The 16972-nt window shown below is 48.6% G+C and overlaps 1 protein-coding gene across 1 annotated transcript in view; it reads left to right on the top strand.

Moving 5' to 3' along the window:
• Positions 1–16972, top strand: part of ANKRD13C (ankyrin repeat domain 13C) — a 459935-nt gene that overhangs the window by 426269 nt on the left and 16694 nt on the right. The gene's annotated exons all lie outside the window — the stretch shown is intronic.

The raw sequence follows: 16972 nt of genomic DNA, 5'->3' as shown, positions 1-16972 counted from the left end.
TCATGCATTTCATTCATCATCAAAGTGATTACCTTCAAGAGATTTGGAGTTAAAGAGCTTAACTTAGATGGTGTCATAATGTACTCCTTCTGAGCAACTTTTTCACAAACTCAAGGCTTAGCTATTACCATAACGACCTCCACTGAGGGTTTTACCAGCAGAAGATCCACTGAGGAAACTGTTGCAAACTTTGCGCCTACAGCCAGCATCAATCTAGGTGCTCACCCATAATGAAGATATTTTCGTATGTTGCACATATTCATTCTGGAAACATGCCAGTTGTACAACTGCCTCCTAGAAAGCTTCCTGTAAGAGGAAGAGCTGTTTATGGATTTGTCATTTTTCACTTATTTTGTTGATTGGCTCTCTAATTGCCTCTTTATTTTCAGGATATTTTGCTGAGTGGTTCAGCTACGTTAAAGATGCTGGTTAAAGTTCCCTAAACCTCAGTCTGTGTTACAATGGAGACTCTGCAGCCTTGGCCTATTTTGCCATTAGTACCTGGGTTAGCAAATCAGACAGAATAGAAATTCCTTACTCCAGCTATGCTGAAGATTGTGATGGCAACATCATAATCAGGCCCAAAGATGTAAGCTTAGGCCGACCATAATGGAACGTGGCAGGCTACAGGGACCCAGTTAGGCCAGCTGAACAAAATTTGTTAAATCCTGGTTGCAGGAATCCACTCCGAAGCGATGCGTTGGTTCCGAGCTGCAGCGAGGCTGTGATGTGGGGTCCTGTTGCGTCGCTGTCGAGGATCCCGTTGCCAGGCTTCCAGTATGAAATCCAGTTTTGGGGATGCAGTCCAGATGATGTCTGTTCTGAGCGGCTTCAATTCCCAAGTCCAGCGTTGTCATCAACGCTGCAGTCAATGAGCGATGCGAGGGCCTTTGCTGTGGATGCGATGCGCTGTTGGGCGAATCATCTACAGTAATGCTACTGTACTGCTGAGGGATGTGCTGCTCGACAAAGGAGATGTTGGTACTTCTTGGGGATGCACGACTCCACAGAGAAGATGCTTCAGTTCCTCTGGAAAGCACCTTAGGCCCACTTTCAAGGTCGGGGACTGGGATGGCACCACATGGCAGGGTAAACTCACAGATGGCAGAATCAAGGTGCAGGTGCAAGGTTGTTGGAAGCTTGTTTTGTCCCTGAAGCTTCAGATCAGGAGGCCAGCCAACTAGCCCTTGGAGTCACTCTGGGTTCAAGAGATATAGGTAAAGTCCTCACCAAGGCAGAAGGATAGCTGGTTATTACAGCAGGTCAGCTGTTCCTCAGAGCAACAGTCAATCAGGTGTAAGAACCTTGTAGGCCTTCTTGTGGAAGTGAAGGAGACTCACTGCCTCACCTGCCCTGGCTCCATGCTTGCTGAAGTGACATGCAGGGTTGTTAGACCCTTTGTGTGGGGACAGGACACAGCCTGTTCAGGCATAAGTGAGGCTGAGCCTAGCTCCTCTCTCCATCCTGCCAGTGATGACCCCTCAGTTCACACCTTTGCTCCCATTGGGTGTGGCTGTCTAGGAGAAATACACAAAGCCCAACTACTCCCAGCTATGGGACCAGAGACCGGCTGCAGGCACCAAATGGCTAAGGCAAGAAAATGCCGACTTTCTAAAAGTGGCATTTTCATTGTAGTAATTTAAAATCTGACTTCATCACAAGTTAGGATTTTAAATTCGTATTCCAGAGACACCAAACATGAACCAGTTATTTTTTCCCATTTGGAAATTACACTTATAAAATGTAATAAAGTATCTCTAATGTCATCCTATGGGAGAGGCAGGCCTTACAGTAGTGAAAAAATTATTTAAAAGTTTTTCACTACCAGGATATGTAAAATGTAAAAACACATGTCCTACTTTTTAACTACAGAGCTCTCCCAGTTTCCCTTAAGTCAGCTGTCGGAAGTCTGTTTCAGGAAAATGCTAAAAACCAACCTGTTCTAAACTTGGCTTGAGGATGTGGTTCATCACAATTTCGTTGCAGGGTTGTTTTTTTTTGCAACTAGTGCTGGGAGGCTTGTTTGGGTAACCATGCCCTATATAAATACAATTGATTTGGTAAAGAGCTCAAGAGTCCTAAGGCCAGCAAAAGCGAGGTCAGATAAAATAAAGGAGGGAGGCAAAAAGTTGGGGGAGAAGACCACCCTAAGACTGCCATTGCCTCCATATATGAAGCAGACCTAGGTATCTCAGAATTCTGTTGCAGTATTCCTTTAAGTGGGTTCTTGTTTCTCTATCTCAGTTCTGTAATACTGAACGCAGAGTTAAAGTAAAGAACCTTCCCTTCACTGGTTCAGCTCTATTCGGTCAACACATGGAAGATGAGGTGCACTGTACGTGGAAAAAAGTGTAGACACTTAAAGCAACAGAAAAATAAGAGATTTTACAAATCCCAGTACAGAACTCCATGGCTTACTTGACCATCAAAGGCAGACAGCTCAATCCCCTTGGTAGCCTTACCATTCTCAGCCCCAAGGTGAACAGTAATAATAGCTCTCAGAGAAGTTCTTTGAGAGACAGAAGACACCAGCAAAAATAACTTTCTTTTACACATAAGACAATCGCATTCCAGACAGTGACTGCACCATTTCCTCCTTGGTGTGCCACTTTGGTGGGAGGTAGTGAATTTTACCATGTAAACGAGCAGCAAGAAATTACTTCTGACAAATAGGTGTTACAAATTATTCAGAGTTGCTACACTCTCCAATTCAAGACTCCCATACTGTTCACTTACTTTGGAAGAAAGCCACAGCACTTCCAGAGATGCATACCATTGAGCCCTTTCAAGAGAGTTAAATGCATCTATTTATGCTAGTTATTGGTTCACAAAGAAGACTCCAAATAGGAATTTAGTTTGATTTGAATACCAAGTTATTCAACAAATGGATCAGAAAAGAAAATGTGTGTATGCTGGCTGTCCATTAGCTATTTCCTCATCTCAAAATGTGGAATGTATATGTGCTGTGAATCTGCAAGATGAAGATTTCCATATTTCTGTTGCAGGGAAACATGTTTAGTTATTGTGGTTCATAGTGGGCACCTTCCACTACCAGTACTAAGTTCTATCTTTTTCAGTCTGAAATCAGTGCCTCAGACATTTCCAATTATGTCCACAGAGAAAACCCTTCAGGACTTCTACTTACCATAGCCACACTAGAATATGTAGGCCTTGCTCTCAACTTCTCAAATCCTTTCAGTTTAGATGCTTTATTATATAGGGGCCATATCGGATACAAAGAGAGCTGTATACTTTGTGGGGGAGTGCATCTATAATTTTTCATAAATCTCTCCAATTCACTGACTCCTACATCATCTACGCACCTGATGGTTTCGCTGCTTGGGTTGGTGGACTCCTGCATTTTCATGGTTTTTAATTCTAGCCACTAAATAAGGCCTCTACAAAATACTTGGTAAAACAGTTGTCTCAATCTAAAGACAATTAGGAAGACCGGTTTATTGGATAAATTTTATTTATTTTTTATTTATTTTTAGCATTTATTAAGCGCGAACAATTGCCTGCAGGCGTCTCGGCGCTGTACTGTATTACCCTCCTATGTGATCTTGGGAATTTTTCAGAAGTTAAATAGCCAAGTTTTCAATTTCTTCCTAAAGGACATTAGATTTGGGCTTGATCTTATGGTTTGTGGAAGTGTATTCCATAGTCTTGGGGCGGCAACTAGGAAACGTCTGTCTCCCCAGTTGACCAGCCTAGTCCGTGGCACTACCAAGTCATTCTGTCCTGCTGATCGTAGCATTCGAGTGGGAATGTATGGGACAAGATGGTCGCACAGGAATCGAGGCGCTTGATGGTGTAGTGCCTTGTAGACGATACATAACGTCTTAAATTTAATTCGGTTCCTAACAGGAAGCCAGTGGAGACTCCTCAAAGATTCAGCTATTGGCTTGAATTTGGGGATGTTAAGGAGAAGTCTGGCTGCTGCATTTTGGATTGTCTGCATTTTCTTGATTATCCTGACTTGGGCGTTTGCAAACAAGCCATTGCAGTAATCCAGTGCTGATAGGACCATAGCGCTAACCAGTGTCTTTCCCACATTGGTAGGAAGAAAAGGAAGAATCTTCCTAACCAGTCGTAGCTTGTAGAAGGCAGTGGAGGCCGTCTGATTGGCGTGAGCCATGAAATTTAGATTGTCATCAAAGATGACACCTAAATTTCTCACTTTTGTGACTGGTTTGGGTGCAGCTCCAAAAGATGATGGCCACCAAATTGGGGACCAGCTAGGGCTGAGGTGGCCAAAAGTGACCACCTCGGTTTTGTCGGAATTTAATTTCAGACAGTTTGCTGACATCCATTTTCCAATGGCCAGCATACCTGTCTTGAAATTTTCCGCCACTGTTTCCCCATCATTTCTGACAGCCAGTATCAGCTGTGTATCATCCGCATATGAGGTAAGGTTCATCCCGTGCGCTTTGATGGTATTAGCGAGGTCCGACACATATATATTAAATAGTGTCGGACTAAGGGATGAACCTTGAGGTACCCCACATGGCAGCGATAACTCAGCGGATTCAAACTGGCCCAGTATAACTGCCTGGGATCTCTCTGCTAAAAAAGACGCTATTAGATCTTTTGCTAGGCCTTGCACGCCCATCTTTTCGACACGGTTGACTAGGATCTTGTGGTCAACCGTGTCGAAAGCAGCCGATAAATCTAGGAGCACCAATAGTGCTGTGCCACCTTGGTCTCTGATTAATCGGATGTCATCCGCTGCTTTGATGAGCGCTGTTTCCGTTCCATGAAACTTGCGGAATCCAAATTGTGTTTCGTCGAGCAGATGGTGTTGCTCGATGAATTCCGCGAGTTGAATATTCATGGCTTTTTCAACTATCTTATCAAAGAAGGGTAAGTTCGCTATAGGCCTATAGTTTTTAAGTTCTGCTTTGTCCAAGCCCGGTTTTTTCAGGAGGGGTTTGAGTAAAGTTTTTTTTAACTGGTTTGGAAAGATGCCTGTGCGGAACATGAGATTACTTATTTGGGTAATAACTGGAGTTGCAGTGTCCATTAATGAACGAAGAGTATTTAAAGGGTAGGGGTCCAGGGCTGATCCAGATTTAATTGTTTTAATAATGTCCTGAATTTGATCTTCTGTGACCTCTGCGAAGCAAGAAAAATTATTGCTTGGAGATGGAGTATTTATTTTTTCAAGGCATTGGTTATCACCTAGATTAAATGCTGAAAATATGTCGTTCACTTTGGTGAAAAAGAAGGATGCCAATGAATCACAGAAATCTTGTGAGCAAGGGGGGTTAAGGTCTGGGACGCATCCCGCAAGATGTTTAGTTATTTCAAAGAGCTTTTTATTCGAATTTTTTGCGCTTTCGATTTGCTCAGTGTAAAACTTCTTTTTTGTCTCTGTGATCCGAAGTTTATATTGGGTTAACAATTCCTTGTACACTATCCTATCTTCATTATCATACTTTTTCCTCCAGATTCTCTCTTTGTTTCTGCATTGCTGTTTTAGTTTTTTAAGCTCCTCGGTATACCAAGGTGCTGAAGGGGAGCTTCTATTCCTGGACATTCTTTTTTCTGGTACCAGTTTATTAGCCGCCTGGCCCACCCATGTGTGATATTGTTCAATAGCGGTTTCTGGATCAGTAGCCCATATGGGTATAGAGTTCTGTAACGCCTCCTTAAAACAGGGGATATTGATGTCTTTCCAGACCTTGAACACTTCTTGTTTGGGGGGGAATATAGTGGCGGTAGATATTTTATTAATTTGTATTGTAGCCAGTACCAGGTAATGGTCGGACCAAGTCCTAGGCAAGACATCGGTCACAAGTATGTTTTCCAAGTTAGTGAAAATACCATCTAAGGTATGGCCTGCATTATGAGTAGGTCCTTTCACCAACTGAGATAGACCAAAAACCTCCATTTCGGATTGCAAAGATGTAGTGTCCTTGTCTTCACTACATTCCAAATGGAAATTGAAATCACCTAGCAGAGTTACAGATTTGTCAGTAGCTGAAGTTTCTAGGATAGTGAGTATTTCTGTGAGGAATTCCGACCGAGTTTCTGGTCTTCTGTATAGTAATACGCCTTTAAAGTTGTATGAGGGAGAAAGGTAGATATCAAATTGAAGCGCCTCACGTGCCTTTGAGGGAATGGCAGTGGTACGAGTTTTAAAAGAATCACGGGCAATTATAGCAACCCCACCGCCTCTTTTACCAGGTCTATCTAGTCTATAGCATTTGAATCCTTGTGGAACGGCTATTACGAGATCTGGGTCGGAGGCTTTATCCAGCCAAGTCTCCGTCAAGAACATTATATCTATGTTCCTGTCTGAGTACATCGGCTACCTCTTGCCTATGTTTGGCTAATGAACGCACATTAATAAGGGCTATCATGAACATTTGGTTTGTTTGGTTCAGGTTTTCACTACCTGCTCTTTTATTTAATAAGGGAATGGACATTTGACAGTGTTTACAGTCCAGTACAGTTTTAGATGATATGGAGTCAGGGCTATACCTTATGCAGTTTTCCATCGCTTGTGGGCGGAGGTCAATCAGTGCTGAGCGTGGATAAGATGTAAGGCTTGCGCGAGCATTCTGGCCAGGGGGGGTGGCCCTAGGCCCGTGTCCGGCGCGGACGGGCGCAGACGGGCTTGCCTTTGGCGCGCCTTTGGCGCGCCCGCTGCGCCCGCCCGCTGCGCGGACGGGATGGCCTCATCATTTTATAGTCTATAGAGGAGGGTGGGAGGCGTCCTGCAACTGGACCGCCAACCCTTCCTCCCTCCAAGATGGCGCCTTTCCCCGCGATGTTAGCCCCTATTCGGCCACGCCGGGAGGAGAAGGTGATTAGAATGTGCCTCGGTGCAATGTAATCTTGCACACGAGAGCGCGGTGCTACAGTGCTAATTAAAAGCGCTACAAATTAAAATATATACAGGTTTTAAAATGCCGCTTTCGTCACCAACAAAGAATAGAAAGTAGAACCCCCGGCTATCCGCCTCAGGGGAGAGTAATCTAGTACACTGTGTTAAGGACTGACCTGCTTAAGTACCCTGGAGGGCGGGAGGCGTCCTGCCACTGGACCGCCAACCCTTCCTCCCTCTAAGATGGCGCCTTTCCCCGCGATGTTAGCCCCTATTCGGCCACGCCGGGAGGAGAAGGTGATTAGAATGTGCCTCGGTGCAATGTAATCTTGCACACGAGAGCGCGGTGCTACAGTGCTAATTAAAAGCGCTACAGATTAAAATATATACAGGTTTTAAAATGCCGCTTTCGTCACCAACAAAGAATAGAAAGTAGAACCCCCGGCTATCCGCCTCAGGGGAGAGTAATCTAGTACACTGTGTTAAGGACTGACCTGCTTAAGTACCCTGGAGGGCGGGAGGCGTCCTGCCACTGGACCGCCAACCCTTCCTCCCTCCAAGATGGCGCCTTTCCCCGCGATGTTAGCCCCTATTCGGCCACGCCGGGAGGAGAAGGTGATTAGAATGTGCCTCGGTGCAATGTAATCTTGCACACGAGAGCGCGGTGCTACAGTGCTAATTAAAAGCGCTACAGATTAAAATATATACAGGTTTTAAAATGCCGCTTTCGTCACCAACAAAGAATAGAAAGTAGAACCCCCGGCTATCCGCCTCAGGGGAGAGTAATCTAGTACACTGTGTTAAGGACTGACCTGCTTAAGTACCCTGGAGGGCGGGAGGCGTCCTGCCACTGGACCGCCAACCCTTCCTCCCTCCAAGATGGCGCCTTTCCCCGCGATGTTAGCCCCTATTCGGCCACGCCGGGAGGAGAAGACAGACATGCATTAGAAAAGGGATCAGAATGATCAAACATATTTTAACTCTCTCTCTAATAGCTAAAAGGCTTTTAGACTCAGATTTCTTACCTTACAGTTTTTCCTAGGCGTCAGATTGGATCTGGAAACATTTTGTGAAAAATACCCCTGCACCCTTATAGGTGGTGCTTTTTTCAGCTCCACATGGCATCATCCACACCAGAAAGGATGTGCAAGGGGCCTATATAGGAGCCACACCATTGAGCTGAAGTCAGTTCTTTTCTTTCCGCACCAGTCAATGCAGATCTTGAGAGCTATCCTTATTCACTTCTTGACACCATCCTTGAGCATGACCAAGACCAGTGTCTATTGTCACACCATTCCCCTCCAAGCCGTTGAGGGAGGGATATCTCAAGCTCATTGCCGCTCAACGTACGACGCTGCAATGGTCTTATTCCCAGTCAGGAGGAAGGTCCCAAGATCGGTCGCAAAGCCATCGATCTTGTCGCAGGTGTTGCAAGATATTGAATCTGCTGATAGAAGTCCTGTTCTGTCTTCCATATGAAACCCTTTTGATATGTTCTTCCTTGACAAGCGTGGGATTCCATCTTCAGAGTTTGTCTGGGCAAGGTCTATTGTTAGACAAGAGCGCTTATATCAACTTACACGAGTTGAGGGCAGTCAGGCTAGCTTTTAAGGTCTTCATACTGCCTCGTCAACAGAGTTCAAAGTCTTACGGACAATACGACCACAGAGCACTATTGTAACTAAAAACGTGGCAGTAAATACCGGTCTCTTTCTCTAGAGGCTCAAACAATCTGTAACTAACTCTTGATGAGAAATCTGGCAATTCAAATGATTCATTTTAAGGGTCTCCAGAACTCTTCAGTAAACTTGCTTAGCAGCTTCTCCTTAGAAAATCATAAATGGGTTCTCAATGCTAACATGCTAGCTGGCATTTTCTAAAATTGGGGTCTTCCTCAAACAGATGTTTGCAACATCTCAAAATGCACAAGCTTCACCTCTTGAGTCAGGGAACCAAGATCGATGGGCAGTTTTTTTTTGCTAAACTGGTCGGGATAAGTATCCTAAGTTTTCCACCATTTCCACTGAGCCTGTCCATGTTGGTGAAATTAAGCTAAACCAACTCAAAGATGATTTATTACTCCCAAATGGTGGTGGCTCTTTTCAATCAATCAATCAATCATGGTATTTGTAAAGTGCACTACTCACCCGTGAGGGTCTCAAGGCGCTGAGAGGAGAGGAGGGGAGGGGAGGGTGTTCGCTACTGCTCGTAGAGCCAGGTCTTGAGTAGTCTTCTGAAGGCGAGTAGGTCTTCGGTGTACCTTAGGTGGGTAGGTAGGGTGTTCCAGGTCTTGGCGGTGAGGTAAGAGAAGGATCTGCCGCCGGAGGTTATGTTATGTTATGTTATAAGCTTATATAGCGCTATATCATCCAGGGGTATCTAAGCGCTGTCAGCGGATACACAACATCAGTGGGTACAAAAGCTAGATCACAGAGGTCCCCAAGCCTCCTCAAAAAGCACAGTCTTCAGCTTTTTCCTGAACAGCAATAAGTTTGTTTCCTTCCTAAGTTCCACCGGAAGATGGTTCCAGGCCAGAGGGACAGTGCTAGAAAAGGCTCTGCCGCCCTTGGATGTGAGGTTGTACCGAGGGCAGAGTAAGTTACATGCCTCAGCCGACCGGAGGGACCTAGTAGGTAGGTACCTAGAGAGCCGGTCTTTGATGTATTTGGGGGCTGAGCTGTAAATAGCTTTGTGTGCGATACAGAGATTTTTAAATTTGGTTCTTTGGGCAATGGGCAGCCAGTGTAAGCTGCGGAGTAGGGGCGTGGCACAAGTGTGCCTAGGTTTATTAAAGAGAAGCCTGGCCGCATCATTCATTACGACCTGTAGTCGGGCCAGAAGGTTGTTTGGGAGGCCATAGTAAAGGGAGTTGCCATAATCCAGCCGTGCCAGGATTAAGGCGGATACTGCCAACCTCATTGTGGAGAAAGATAGGAATGAGGAGATTTTCCGCAACTGGCGAATCAGACTTACACAAATGCCCATCACAGATGATACCTGCTGGGTCATAGAAAGTCGGGCATCAATTTTGATGCCAAGACTTTTAACTAGCGCCGAGACGCCTTAGGGTATTCGTCGCGCTCAATAAATGTCATAAATAAAATAAATAAATAACTGCTGGTGCTGGTGCTGGTGCTGGCGGTGGCCCTAGGACTGTTGGCCAAAACTGGTCACACCAAGGGTTGGCAGCTGTAGTGATTGCCAAGACTTCAGTTTTGTCTGGATTTATTTTTAGGGAGTTATTTGACATCCAGCTGACTGTAAATTTGAGTATATTCTGCATTCTCAAATGGGCCTGAGCAGTGTTGTCAATCTGAATCAGAATCTGTGTGTCGTCTGCATAATTGTAGACTCTGCAGTCCATCCTATTTAGTGACGCAATCAGTGGCTGCAGGTAGATATTAAAAAGTAGTGGTGACAGAGCCGAACCTTGGGGCACGCCACAGGTCAGTTTTGATGACTTGGACACAAGGTCGGCAAGCTGCACTCGTTGCGCCCTATCTTCGAGGAAGGATGTCAACCAGGCCAAGGCTGCACCCTGAATCCCCAAGTCCTTTATCCGCGATAGAAGCTGGCAGTGATTAACAGTATCAAATGCCGCGGATAAGTCCAAGAGGATCAGGGCACAAGGTCTTTTATTATCAGCCTTGAGCCTTAGGTCGTCCAGCACGGATAGCATTACCAATTCCGTGCTGTGATGAGCTCTGAAACCCGCCTGGTTGGGCTCGAGGAGGTTGTTGCTTTCCAAGAAGTGGGTGAGAGAGTATAGGACAAGCTGCTCCAAGATTTTCGCGAGAAAGGGGAGCTGGGAAATTGGTCTAAAGTTCTTTAGGTTTTTTGGGTCCGCACCAGGTTTCTTAAGTAGCGGGACCACTCTTGCCTCTTTAAAGTTAGAGGGCACCAGTCCCTTGTCTATGGAGTGATTTAGCAGCGTCAGGACATTGTCATCCAAACCAGGCCAACCCAGCTTGAAAATTTGAGGTGGACAAGGGTCAGCTGGCGAGCCCGATTTCACCCGGTTCAGTATGGTCGCTAAACCCTCCTTAGTTAGGGCTGGTAGAGATGATAGTTTTTGCGAGCTGGGTCTGAACGGGGAAGGGGGTGGGGAAGGTACAATAGAGCACAGGAGAGTTGGAGTCTGGTTGATTTCTGTGACCAAGTTCTTGATTTTATTCATGAAGAAATCCTGAAAGTCCTGACAGTCTTTGGAGTCAAAAGAAGGTTTTGACTCTTTGATGGTACGTAAGTCTTTCAGGATTCTAAAGACTTCTTTCTGAGGGTTAGCTGCCGTTTGTATGGCTGTTTCATAGAACTCAGCCTTCCTCGAGCGAATAGCTCTTTTATAAAGCGCGAGCTGCAATGTATAGGCCTCACGTTCCGTGGGCGCAAGGGACTTCCGCCAAGCTCTTTCACGCTGACGTAGAACTTGCTTTAGATCCCTGAGATCTTTATTAAACCATCCTGCGGCTTTACCCTTGTCTCTCATTCTGATTTTGTGGACAGGGGCAACAACCTCAATGGCTTCTTTAAGTAAATCTTGCAGGGCGGTGCTTTCAATGTTCACATCGTCACTCGGTGACACGGGATGTGTGGTATGTAATAGGGTGGTTATTAAATCATCAGCTTTAACCTGCTTCCAGCTACGGAGAAATTTCCACTGTGATTTAACATCTTGCTGTCCTAACAGGAGAGGGAAATGACATTCAATCAGGAAATGATCAGACCAAGGACAAGGGGAAATCACCGGGGGAGCTAGGAGAGGGCGAGAGGACCAGATCAGGTCTAGCGTATGGCCCTTCAGGTGGGTTGGTTCCTCGACTACCTGTGCGAGTCCCAGGTGTGTAAGGACTTCATGTAGTTGGTTTGCCTGACTATTCTTAGGGGTAATTTCCCAGTGAAAATTAAAGTCCCCTAATACCACCAACCCCTCATAGCGAGTGCGAAGGTCCTGGACCATCTTCAAGAATGGTTCCATGAACTTAACAGTTGTGCTAGGAGGGCGGTAGACTAACAGGAAGGTCACACAGTCCGTAGGGGAGCAGAATTTCACAGCCAGGACATCTACACCTCCAATGCACTCAGAGTAGATTGTTTCCGTCTTTAAGGTGTCGTTAACCGCATCGCTGCTGCAGTGATTTTTGCGCTGTGCGGCTTTTTTTTTTAAAGCCGCGTTACATGACTAGCTCAGCTCGTCATCAGCACACGCCACCCGTGGGTGATGACGAGCTGAGCTCGTCATCAGCATGGAAAGGGTTAAAGAGGAATGCAACACCACCCCCCATGACATTGTCTGGCCGATTGGCATAAATGGCGGAAAAAATCGGGGGGAGGGCTGCCACTAAATCTGGGTTTGAAAACTCATTCAGCCAAGATTCAGTAATGCATAGGATATCAACTGTATCCTCCTGCAAGAGGGAAAAGACTTCAAGGCAGTGCTTCTGCAGGGAATGAGTGTTAAGCAAAGAGAACTTACACCCCTGCCTGCTAGCCTGTTTTGGCGGAGTGACCTGTAAAGATGGACCAGTTGCTAACTTGGGGCAAGCATTGGGTCTCAAGAGTCCTTCCCGAGCAAGTTTCAGTATTACCCTATCTGGCAGAGCGAGGGCAGGTGAATTATAACATAACAGAGACTGTCTAGAGTAGACCATGGCATGGCCAGGGGTCCTGGCCCCTGGGCCCGAACTGGCGCGGATGGTCGCAGGCGGGCTCGCCTTTGGCGCGACCGCTGCGCGCGTCCGCTGCGCGACGGTGCCGCCATTCCCTTAAGAAAGGATATCCCAGGGAAGGCCCGCCTGTAGCCCGCCCCCAGACGTGCGTCACCAGGGGGAGCCCGAGGTAGCCCAGCTATTGGTCCCTAAGCCCTCCACTCAAGCGGCACCAGCCGTGGTGGAACGGGGCTATTGATCAGCGTTATGGCAGCATGATGCAGGTGAGTGAAAGTAAACACGTACAAGTAGTAATCACTAGAGTGCTAAACTCACAAACAGTATTAAAAACAAATACAGGTATTCCTAAAATCAGCCGTCAGAGGACTGAAGAGTAGGTTGTTCGTTGGATGCGGGGGACGGCGGCTAGGGCGAGGCTGGCGGAGCGGAGCTGGCGGGTGGGGGTGTGGAAGCTGAGTCTGCTGTTCAGGTAGGCTGGTCCGGTGTTGTGGAGTGCTTTGTGTGCGTGGTTGAGGAGTTTGAAGGTGATCCTCTTGTCGACGTGGGTGCCCTTGTAGGTTTGTCAGGTGGGTGGTGATGTGCCTGCGGCGGGGGACGTTGACGATCAGTCGGGCGGAGGCATTTTGGATGCGCTGTAGTAGTTGTAGGTGTTTGGTTGTGATTCCGGCGTAGAGTGCGTTGCCGTAGTCCAGCCTGCTGCTGACGAGGGCCTGTGTCACTTTTCTTCTTGTTTCAGTCGGGATCCACTTGTATATCCTGCGGAGCATGCGGAGGGTGTTGTAGCAGGAGGAGGAGACGACGTTGACCTGTTTGGACATGGAGAGGGAGGAGTCGAGAATGAATCCTAGATTGCGTGCGTCGTCGGTGGGTGTTGGTGCTGTCCCGAGAGTGGTCGGCCACCAGGAGTCATCCCAGGCCGAGGGGTTGAGTCCAAGGATGAGGACCTCCGTCTTGTCCAAGTTCAGTTTCAGCCGGCTGCTCCTCATCCAGTCGGCGATGGCCTTCATTCCGTCGTGGATGTTGGTTTTGGCGGTGCGCGGGTCCTTGGTGAGGGAGAAGATGAGCTGAGTGTCATCGGCGTAGGAGATGATGTTGAGGTTGTGGTGGCGGGCCACTTGTGCGAGGGGGGCCATGTAGATGTTGAACAGCGTTGGGCTGAGGGAGGAGCCCTGGGGGACGCCGTAGATGATGTTGGTGGCCTCGGATCGGAAGGGTGGGAGGTGGACGCTCTGTGATCTGCCGAAGAGGAAGGATGTAGTCCAGTTGAGGGCCTTTTCTTGAATACCGGCTTCTTGGAGGCGTATTTTTAGAGTGCGATGGCAGACCATGTCGAAGGCGGTCAAGAGGTCCAGGAGGATGAGGGCTGATGTTTCGCCGTTGTCGAATTGGCGCCTGATGTGGTCTGTGGCGGCAATGAGGGCAGTCTCGGTGCTGTGGTTTCGTCTGAATCCGGATTAGGACGGGTCCAGGATGTTGTTGTCTTCGAGATGGCGGGTCAGTTGTATGTTGACGATTTTCTCGATGACCTTCGCCGGGAACGGGAGCAGGGAGATGGGTTCTTGAGGTCCTCGCCTTGGGCTTCTTGAGGAGGGCGTTTATTTTGGCGGCTTCCAGCTTTCCGGGAATGTCGCTGTTTCGAAGGAGATGTTGATGACCTTCCGTAGTTGGAGATCCTGAGTGGATGGAGTTCATGACCTTGCGTGTCTTGTCCTCGGTGACGTTGGACCAGGAGGTAAGGCGGTTGGCGTTGTTGGTGTTCGGAGGAGGGGTGGAGTCTGGCGTGGTCAGGTCAGTCGTGGTGTTGAAACTGTTGTGGATGTCAGCGATCTTGCGGTGGAGGAAGATGGCCAGTGAGTCGCACAGTTCCTGTGAGTGCGGGATGTCGTTGGTGTTGGCGCTAGGGTTGGATAGTTCTTTAGCAATGCGGAATAGCTCTTTGCTGTCGTGTGCGTTGTTATCCAGGCGGTCTTTGAAGGAGGACCTCTTGGCTGATCTGATGAGGTGGTGGTGTCTGCGAGTGGCGTCCTTGTGAGCTGCGTGGTTGTCTGGTGTACGTTCGTGGAGCCATTTCCTCTCCAGTTTCCGGCATGCGTGCTTGGAGGCCAGGAGCTCGTTGGTGAACCAGGTGGTTCTCTTGCCGGCGTGCTGTTGGAGGGTTTCTTCAGTGGGGCGAGTGTCTTGGCACAGGCGTCGATCCACTGTCTGGGGTTGCGGGCTGCGGCATCTGGTTTGGTGGGGTCGGTGTGTGGGTTCTGGGAGAGGGTGGTGAGCAGCTGGTCTTCGGGGACTTTGCTCCAGCAGCGGCGAGGCAGCTGTTGGGTGCAGTGGTGCATGGTTAGTTTTTTGAAGGTGAAGTGAATGCAGCGGTGGTCGGTCCAGTGGGGTTCGGTGGTGTGGTCGAAGGTGACGTGGGTGCTTGTGGAGAAGACGGCGTCCAGCGTGTGGCCGGCGGCGTGGGTGGGTGCAGTGACGAGTTGTCTGAGGCCGGGGTTGGCGAGGTTGCCGATCAGCGTGGTGGAGTTGACGTCGTTGTTGTTCTCGAGGTGGAAGTTCGGGTCCCCGAGGAGGATGTAATCCGTGGAGGCGAGTGCGTGGATGCTGGCGAGGTCGGCGATGGAGTCGCTGAACTGGGCCCAGGGTCCGGGGGTTCTGTAGACGAGCGTTCCTCTGAGGGTGGTGTTGGGGTCGTTGTGGATCCGGAAGTGCAGGTGTTCGGTAGCGTTGAGGGTGTCGTCTGTGTGGGTGGTGAACTTGAGGGTGGATTTGTGGACGATGGCAATTCCTCCTCCGATGCCGTTGGCGCGGTCCCTGCGGGTGATCTTGGCTATGGCGATGTCTGGTGCAGAGGAGTCGTTCCACCACGTCTCGGTCAGGAAGGCTAAGTCCGGGGCAGTGGCGTCTAGCAGGTCCCAGAGCTCGATGGCATGTCTGCATGCGGAGCGGGTGTTGAGGAGTATGCAGCGGAGATGGTTGGGTCTGGTCCTTGATGGTTTGGTGGTTATGTTGCAGGTGCAGCTGCGGCAGGAAAAGGGCCCGTGGGTGTGTTTCGGGGCAGCCTGGTTGCAGCGTTGGTCTCGGCCGGTGTTGTGAGCGTGGAGAGAGTTGGCGTCGTAGCTGAGGCTGGGTATGGTGCGGTGGGGTGCGCGGGGTTCTGGCGCGGGGCGCGGTCCTGGCGCGGCGGGCTTGCATCTGGCACGCCAGAGGCGCGGCCGCGCTACGTCGTGCATTACGAAGGGGTGGAGGGAGGGGGGAGCTGCTGGGAGGCGGGTGGCGGGTGGCGGGAAGCGAATGGGAGGGGGCGGGCCGCAGGGGACGCAGCGGCGGGAAAGGAATGCGGGGAGTGTGGGGGCGAAGAACTAAAGGCACAGCAGAAGGAAACAGGCAACAAAAACACAGGCAACAGTTATTTAAGCAGCACACAGAAAAACAGGCAGGCAGTTTCCCAGAAAGACTTTACATTTCTTTAAGACCACATAGGAGGTTGCCATGCAAACCAAATTTGCTTACCATAATGCAAGGACAACTTTACAATCCAATATGTCATACTTGAATTTGGCAGCATAGCTCCTGATATTATGCACTATAGATACCCAAATGTACTATAGCATGTATCAACACCCAAACCGGTAAAAAGGTATTGCTAGGGTATCCTAAGCTTTTAAATTTAAAAGGGTCTATCTGTGGTGTCAGCTTCATAATCATGCCCACTCTATTTACTGGCTCTGCTTTCCCTCTATGCAGCCTCTGTTTTCCTCTCGGTCTTCTGCTTTGCACCCCCTTTTCCTCTCTAACACCACACTGCTTTCTCCTGACCACCGCTCCCGCCTCTCCACTTTCAAGCCCCTGCTGCCTATTGTATTGTATTGTATATTGGATTTATATAGCGCTTATCACCCAGGGGTCTCTAAGCGCTTGCCTTGGGAACCCGTCCTGGCTTTTCCCTGTGAGATAGCCCCTACAGGGCATCCCCAAGGTGAAAGCCAGGCATCCCGCCGCGGGGGGCTGTTGTGGAGATTAAGCAAGCTTAATGCCCAGAGTTGCAGAGTGTGAACCCATGATTAGGTCAGGCACCGAAGCAAGAATTATCGAGTCCGTGGACATTTGAGCTCAAGAGCCTGCCGCGTCGGAAATTGAACCCTGGTCCCGGGTCTGACCTCTGCTTCAGGGTCTGCCTGCTCTAACCAGTGAGCCACACTTCTCCACCGGAGTCTGCTTTCCAGCCCAATAGCGTGTACTGATCTGACTGTAATCAAAGTTGCTTTTTTAAAGCTATAGAACAGCATTTTGGGGTGTGGGGGGGGGGGGGGGGGGCAAAGTTTGCTTCTGATCATTTTAAAAGTGTGAATGTTGTGCAATTATGCCTAGCAGTAATCAAACGTTTACTGCTGAAAGACCCATTTGTTTCCACTCACCTCCTCCAATTTTCCGCTTCCAGACTGCTTTCTTAGAAATACCAGGTGCACTTATTTGGTGG

Source organism: Lissotriton vulgaris, chromosome 1_1, assembly GCF_964263255.1.
Source record: "Lissotriton vulgaris chromosome 1_1, aLisVul1.2, whole genome shotgun sequence".
NCBI classification, from domain to species: domain Eukaryota; kingdom Metazoa; phylum Chordata; class Amphibia; order Caudata; family Salamandridae; genus Lissotriton; species Lissotriton vulgaris.
Note: the sequence above shows the minus strand (reverse complement) of the source record. Positions and strands in the feature narration are given on the sequence as shown.